The 7,240-nt window shown below is 39.3% G+C and overlaps 1 pseudogene across 1 annotated transcript; it reads right to left on the bottom strand.

Moving 5' to 3' along the window:
• On the bottom strand, nt 1-1,994 carry LOC104587299 (phloretin 4'-O-glucosyltransferase pseudogene; annotated as a pseudogene). Its single transcript, XR_016084111.1, has one exon. The product of XR_016084111.1 is annotated as a phloretin 4'-O-glucosyltransferase pseudogene (transcript).
• Between the last annotated feature and the right edge of the window lie 5,246 nt (nt 1,995-7,240).

Genomic DNA, 7,240 nt, shown 5'->3' with positions numbered 1-7,240 from the left:
TTTACGTCTTTAATTTTCATTATTTTTATTTTTAATTATTTTGACAAAGATAATAAAATTATGAATAATTTCTGTCTAGAGACAAGTTTGAATGAAAAACACGTTAGCTAGTGTCCCATGGCTATTACATGCTCACTCATTTTGCTTACCTAACGTGCTCCTCATTATCACACGCAAAGCGACAAAATTTACAACCAATACAATCTAAACTATCCAACAATCTTTTCTTATCTCTTCCACAAACCGCCGGAGATTCTTATCAGAAGAACCATCCTCCTTCACAGCTTTCTTGGCTAGTTCTTTCCATTTCCTGGCGTTCCTTTTCATCTCTTCTCCATTCTCTCCTTCCATCACCATATCTAAGCACCTCATGATCTCCTCCCTCTCAACTACTCCATCTCCTTCTCCTTCCTTTGCTCTCACCCTCACCCCTGTACCGCAAACACCTTCTATTAACATCGCATTCGTCGCTTGGTCCGTCCACTGTGGAAACGCCACCACCCGAACCCCAGTCACCAGACTCTCCAACGTTGAATTCCACCCACAGTGCGACAGGAAGCAACCCACCGAAGGGTGTGAGAGAACTTCAACCTGAGAACACCACGGCACTATCATTCCTTCTCTTTTCTGCTCTTCGATCCTACTCAGAAACGCTTCTTCCTCTTTCTTCGTTTCTTCTGAAGCATTCTCATTCTTCCGGATGACCCACAAGAACGGCCGACCACTCTCTATCAACGCGCTTGCAAGCTCTTCCATTTGCCGCTTGGGTAACAAAGCGATGCTTCCGAACGATACGTAGACCACAGATGAATCCGCTTTCGAGTTCAGCCACTCCATGTAGTCTGCCGAACCATGGAACAGATCTCCTCCAAAAGATTTATCAGATGGGTCTTTGCCATCTAAGAAAGCCGACGGAATCAATGGCCCAACTCCAATCAAATCAATCTTCTCAACGACTCTCAGTGCTTCAGGCTCTAAGGCATCAAACGTGTTTACAAGTACTCGTGGCTTGGTTTCTCGTTCCAAGGTTTCGATCTGTTCATGGAATATTGGGAGAGCAAAAGCATAGGTATTGGAAGGAAGGAGAAAGGAGGGAAGGTCTCGGCTGGTGAGTGGTGGTAGACCTGGTAGTTCTACAGTATACGAGTTGTCATTTTTGTTGTTACATATGAGGTCGCCATAGCCTGTGAAGTTGTAGTAGTAGATGTCGAAGACAGTTGCGGGTTGAATCCAGAGAAGGGCCCAGGGGACATCAAGGTTACGTGCGACGTCTGCGGCCCACGGTAGGAGGAGGGTGTGAACCAAGCAGCTAACGGGGCGGCCTTCTCTAGCTAGGCTGAGAATAAGCTCTCTGAGAGTCTCTGAACCACGGCGTTTCAGCTCGGACAGGAAGTGTTCGACGCTGTCGGTGAGTTTGAAGCCGTCGTCATAGCCGTCTGAGAAGGGTGCGAAGGTTAAGCCATCTGGGTTGCAGGCGTTCGACATGCGACGATGAGCAGAGACGCTGGTGGCGAAGGTGACTTGAGCGCCGATGCGTATGAGGCGCTTGGCGAACTGGAGGCTTGGGTTGATGTGGCCTTGAGCAGGGAACGTCACAAGCAGGAAGTGGGGGTGCGACATAGCTAGAGCCTGGATCCTGGATCCTGGAATGCAGATTCAAGTGCTTTGTGTGGTTTATTTTGATGAGCAGATTCAAGTGTGCTGTGGTTATGGTGGAGAGCTGGGAATGGATTTGAGCTTTGAGCTTTGTACAAATTTGTGATGAGTTATAGCGGGCAAGTCCTTAAGAGCACGGAGTTTAAATAGAACATGGGCTAGCTTGTAGCAGTAATGACGTGTGTGGTGACGGATTGACTCTTGTTTTCTTGTGTTCTTCACTCAGTAGAACTTATGATGAGCGCACAGATCATTAAATTGATAAAACAATTGAAATTAACAATAAAAGTTTATCTGTTCTTTCATGTATATGTGAACAAATTTGGAATTGACAGTTATTTGGAGAAGTCTGTGATCCACTACTCTTAATGATGCGTCGATGCCAGAAGATTCGTGATGGTTAATGGTTGGTTGATACTTGATGGAAATTATCACATTCTAGTACACGAATATTGGTTGGCAGATATAAAGAATAAATGCAAGTGTTGCACAGAAAGACTATCGATTACGACAATTATGGTTTGAACTTTGAAGATTAAGAAGAGAACCCCATCACTCATTCGTCCCGTGGTGAACAAGAAATCTAGACGGATGCGTCATGGTTTCTGTTATCCACATAATTAAACCTAACTTTGTTGGATATTAAACAAAGGAAATGGGATTTGCTCCTCACATGATTGGTCCCCATTGCAGCCGTGCATTAGGAACATCTCGATGAATTAAAACATGCATTCCCTGTTTTAAATTTAAAAGGAGCAAAAGATTTTTCGCCATACTGTATCCCTGCAGACACCCAGATACAACAACATTCCCATTCAAAAATTCACGTGGAGGCTAGGGCATGCATTCTGATAACAAACGCTGAAACGATAAAATCAAAGCATTTGATTTATTGAAGTGGCCCTGCTTTGATGAATTAGATAAAATAACATCTTGTTGAGACCACTTCGCTTTTAGCCCTGCCCTACGGTACTGTAGTGAATAGTTGTGCTATTATTGGAATTGGTCCTGAAGGCAGAATGCTGAAAATTTCTAAAATCTATTCTTGGTATTTGATAATATGTTCATAAATGCCAAAGCAAATTCCTCTTTCAGCCAATAGAAAGCTAGAATGAGCCAATGACGAAGCGTTGTGTGATTATCTGATGATTCAGGTGATGATCCCGTCCGTATCTGCTCCTCACCGAGCGTATGCCTCACACCGACGTGACAGTATCTTCCCTATTTGTATTGATGTGGCTGTGAGGTCGGAGTGAGGCGCTCACAACAGATCCCAATTCCATGTGATGTAAACGGCCATATGGTGACCCAAGCTTTTTTGGGTTAGCAGGTTGTATTTGGTTTAAGGGAAAAGGTGGGGAACACAGCCGAGATCATTCCATAATATGTGTAATAGCTATGATTATAACCCTAACAATATATTAGTTATCAAGTAATATAAAAATATCGTTTCCACGGGAATTTAACAAATTAAGTATTAGAACTACAGTCTTCCCTAATTATTTGGATAATCGAAATTCAGATTTAAGAGTAAGAACTACTGAAAATAAAAATAGAAAAAGAAAATAAAAGCAAAGGTAATCAATAACCAAATATGCAATGAGTGAAATCGCTAGGACCCATTGGTCCACCTAACCATTCTAATGAATATTAATGGATGCGATTAACCAAGATCATTTGTCATTCCCATAAGCTGAAGTTTTTCCCAATTTTATTTAATATTCTTTCCCAAGATATATTAAACCTATTTCTATCAAGTAACCCCTCGATCCCTTGACTAGAGTTCTCAATGATAGGAATGCATTAAGTGCAAGAAAAAACACATATATTCAGATGAATCATGTGTATATATCCCTATATACCATTTAATTCACACCATGAATTATGTGGTTGAATATATAAATTCCTCTCCCGATTCATTCATATAAACCGAATCAATTAAGAGATGGCCACTCCTAATTGCATTAAACAAATAATTCATAGACTATATGGAAATCACGATCTTGGATAAATCGTAATGATAAAAATATATTCATTATCATGGTTAGACTTTCCACAGCCCTAGCTAAAAACAAATAAGTTCATGATAAAGAAAATAAAGAAATCAAGAGGAAAGAAAGAACTCACGAATTCGCCCATGGTGCTGACATCTCCTCTTTTTCTTGCCACCACCTCCTTCTTGAAGCTTTCTTGATTTGTCGATCTCCTTCTTGAAGTTTCTTGATGATCTTCTTGATTTACTTCAGAGGGACTTCAGTAATTGATTAATTCAATTATTGATTGATGCCCAAAGCTAATTCGCCCAACCCTTGATATGGTTTAGGGAGGGGGGTTGTTACAACCACTTGGAGTTATCTCTAGAATAGATAATCTAGGTTAAATTTATCTTATCCTATCTTATCTTATCTCTTATCTAATGATCTCAATCTTTAACTTTCTAGAATTACATCATAAATTTAAATCTAATAGGACTCTTTATTCTCGAATTCGTATTGGGCTTCTTTAATAATTTGGGCTGCTAAAAGGCATTTCTGCGAATTGGGCTTCAATTGTGAACTGGGTTTTACTATGAATTTTCTTCGACTTTGGGCCCGATTTTGACCTCGGTGCAGGCCGAATCTGTCAAAACCCAAAACATGAAAGTTGTAGATCTCGCTCTTATCTTTGCAATGCATCTTGAATCAGCCAAATCGGAGCTCGAAAATAGGAGGTAGGCCCAGATTACTGAACGGTGCCGAAACTGTGAAAAACCATCTGATTAGCCTTGTTTTCCTTCTTGCGACTTCTTTCCTTGCCCTGAATCAAAATACCAGAGTAATGAGTCCAATTAAATGCAAATTAAGTGTAGAAAGACTGAACATTCATAGATAAGAATATGATAATTTTTATTCGCATAAAATCCCCCCACACTTAAACTTTGCCCGTCCTCAAGCAAGACAAGACTCAAGCAAAACTAAACGGGAACCAGTTGACTATCCTACCAATTTTTTAACTCAACTCCCCTTCATTTTTCTCAATAATATTCTAGGTTAACTATTACAAACTGTTAAATCAACACAACAAATTCATACATGACTTATTCATCAGTCAATCCAATTTTTGCTACTACAAACCAGGTAGTAAACTAGGGAAAACATTTTTATCTCCTCTCTCTCTCTATTTTTTTTTCTCTCTGTTTTCTCTTTTTTTTTTCTTTTTCTTTTTCTCTCCTTGGTGGAAGTGAGTGCATTTTATGTTCCATCTCACTTTTAGGATTACCTGGTCAGTAGGTGCATTTTATGCTCTATCCTACTGTTTGAATTGTTGGCTAGTAGGTGCATTTTATGCTCCATCCTACTATTGAATTACTTGGCTGGTAGGTGCATTTTATGCTCCATCCTACCACCAAAAATATTCACCCTATTTACTTAAACCTGAAATTAGGACTAGCTTAACTAGAAATGGCTTCAGATAGGTCGTGTACTTTTTAATTGTACCACATTACTAGGTCCACAAGAATTTTCCCTGAAAAAGGACTAGCTTAACTGAGTCCTTTTTTTTTGGAGAAAAACATGACCTAAATCAAATTTTAAAACACAACCGAAATTCTAACATAAATCCTAAATCCCCTTCCCCACACTTAAAACTTACATTGTCCCCAATGTGAGGTTAAATGCAAAGAGAGGGCAGAAAAACTAAACTAGAAATGTAAAAACAAAAAGAAAAAGGAAAAACAAACTTCCCAATTTTTAATAATCATGAATCGGATCCTCTAACTCTCATGGTTGCAGCTTTCGGTGTGCTCCCCTTCCATCCATCATGGGCGGGTTCAAATCTGGAATAGGGGCCTGCAAAATAGAGGGTAACAGTCTCTTATTAGAAATCCGCAACATAATATAATGAGCATTACCTTGTCTTGGCTTGAACCCTTCCTGACCAACCTCCAAATAGTTCACTACCTCCTTTGCTTCTTCCTCCATGACCTGCATGTTTTTACACGAATTAAGAATGCAACTTTCAAAGGGATCATCTAACTTTGATGGGTTAATCTCAGCTGCCCAAACATCAATACAATCGATTGCATAAATTTCATGTTCAATTGTGTTGGGATATTTCATGGTTTTAAATACATTAAACACCACTTTTTCACCATTGATTCTAAGGGTAAGTAGACATTTTCGCACATCAATTAAAGCACTACCAGTAGCAAGAAAATGTCTCCCTAAAATCAGAGGCATTGTCCTATCTTCCACCATATCCAACACAATGAAATCAACAGGAATAATAAAATTGCCCACTTTGACTAAAACATCTTCTACTATTCCCCTAGGATATTTAATGCTTCTATCAACTAATTGCAGGGTAATAGTAGTAGGTGTTAGTTCATGCAACCCGAGTTTTTCAAATATAGAATAGGGTATTAAATTTATACTAGCACCCAAATCACATAAAGCTTTTTCAAATTCAGTATTCCCTATGGTGCAAGGTATAGAAAAACTCCCTGGATCCTTAAGCTTTGGGGGCAATTTATTTTGGATGATGGCTGAGCACTCTTCGTTCAATTTCACCATCTCACATTCCTCCCATTTCCTTTTATTCGACATCACCTTTTTCAAGAATTTGGCATATTTCGGCATCTGTGACAATACATCAAGAAAAGGGAGATTAGTATGAATCTTTTTAAATACTTCTAAAAACTTTTTTAAATTGTTTATCCAAATTAGCTTTTAAGACTCTTATGGGGTAGGGGAGAGGAAGTTTAATAGCATCTAAATTCAGTTTAGGTGTACTCCCTTCAGTCTCCTTTTGTGAATCGGATACTTTAGCTTCCTTGTCATCATTTTGGGTCTCGCCAATTGTCTTCCCACTTCTCAAAGCTATGGCATTTACTTGCTCTCTTGGATTCTTCTTCGTATTGTTGGGCAGCCGTCCCTCCTTTCTTTTCGACAACAGATTCACAATCTGCCCCATTTGGACTTCTAAGTTCTTGATTGATGCTTCTTGACTTAAGAATCTCTTATCATATTCTTGGAGCTTTGCTTTAGTAGCATTGATGAACTTAGAAATCATTTCTTCCAAATTACTCTTCTTTTCTTATGGGGGTGGCTGTTGTTGGAATCTCATGAATGTTTTTTGCTGGTTGTTGTTCCATGAAAAATTTGGATGATTCCTCCACCTTGGGTTGTATGTGTTCGAGTAGGGGTTGAAATTCGGCCTGCCAGTATGAGAGATAAAATTAGCATTCTCATGTGAAGCAAAATGATTACCTAATGGACAGTCAGAATTAATATGTCCTATTTGACCATAGAAATCACATGGGATGCTAGATGATGTATTCATTGCTACAATAATAAAAGTATCAAATTTTTTATTCAGGCTAGCAAGTTGAGCAGATATGGCTGCAAGGGAATCGATGTGGTGTACTCCCCTTCGATCAGTTCGGTCATTACTCCACTGGTAGCTGTTTGACACCATCTCTTCCACTAGATCATAGGCTTCATCTGGCGTTTTCCTCATGATTGTGCCATCTGCAACTGCATCAATGATGGAACGATTAAATGGGGTAATACCATTATAAAAAGTTTGGATTTGTCGCCAAGTTGGT

The sequence above is a fragment of the Nelumbo nucifera genome, chromosome 3, assembly GCF_055504915.1.
Source record: "Nelumbo nucifera cultivar China Antique chromosome 3, China Antique-T2T, whole genome shotgun sequence".
Classification (NCBI taxonomy): domain Eukaryota; kingdom Viridiplantae; phylum Streptophyta; class Magnoliopsida; order Proteales; family Nelumbonaceae; genus Nelumbo; species Nelumbo nucifera.
The sequence above is the reverse complement of the archived record's forward strand: the minus strand, read 5'-3'. Positions and strand labels throughout refer to the sequence as shown.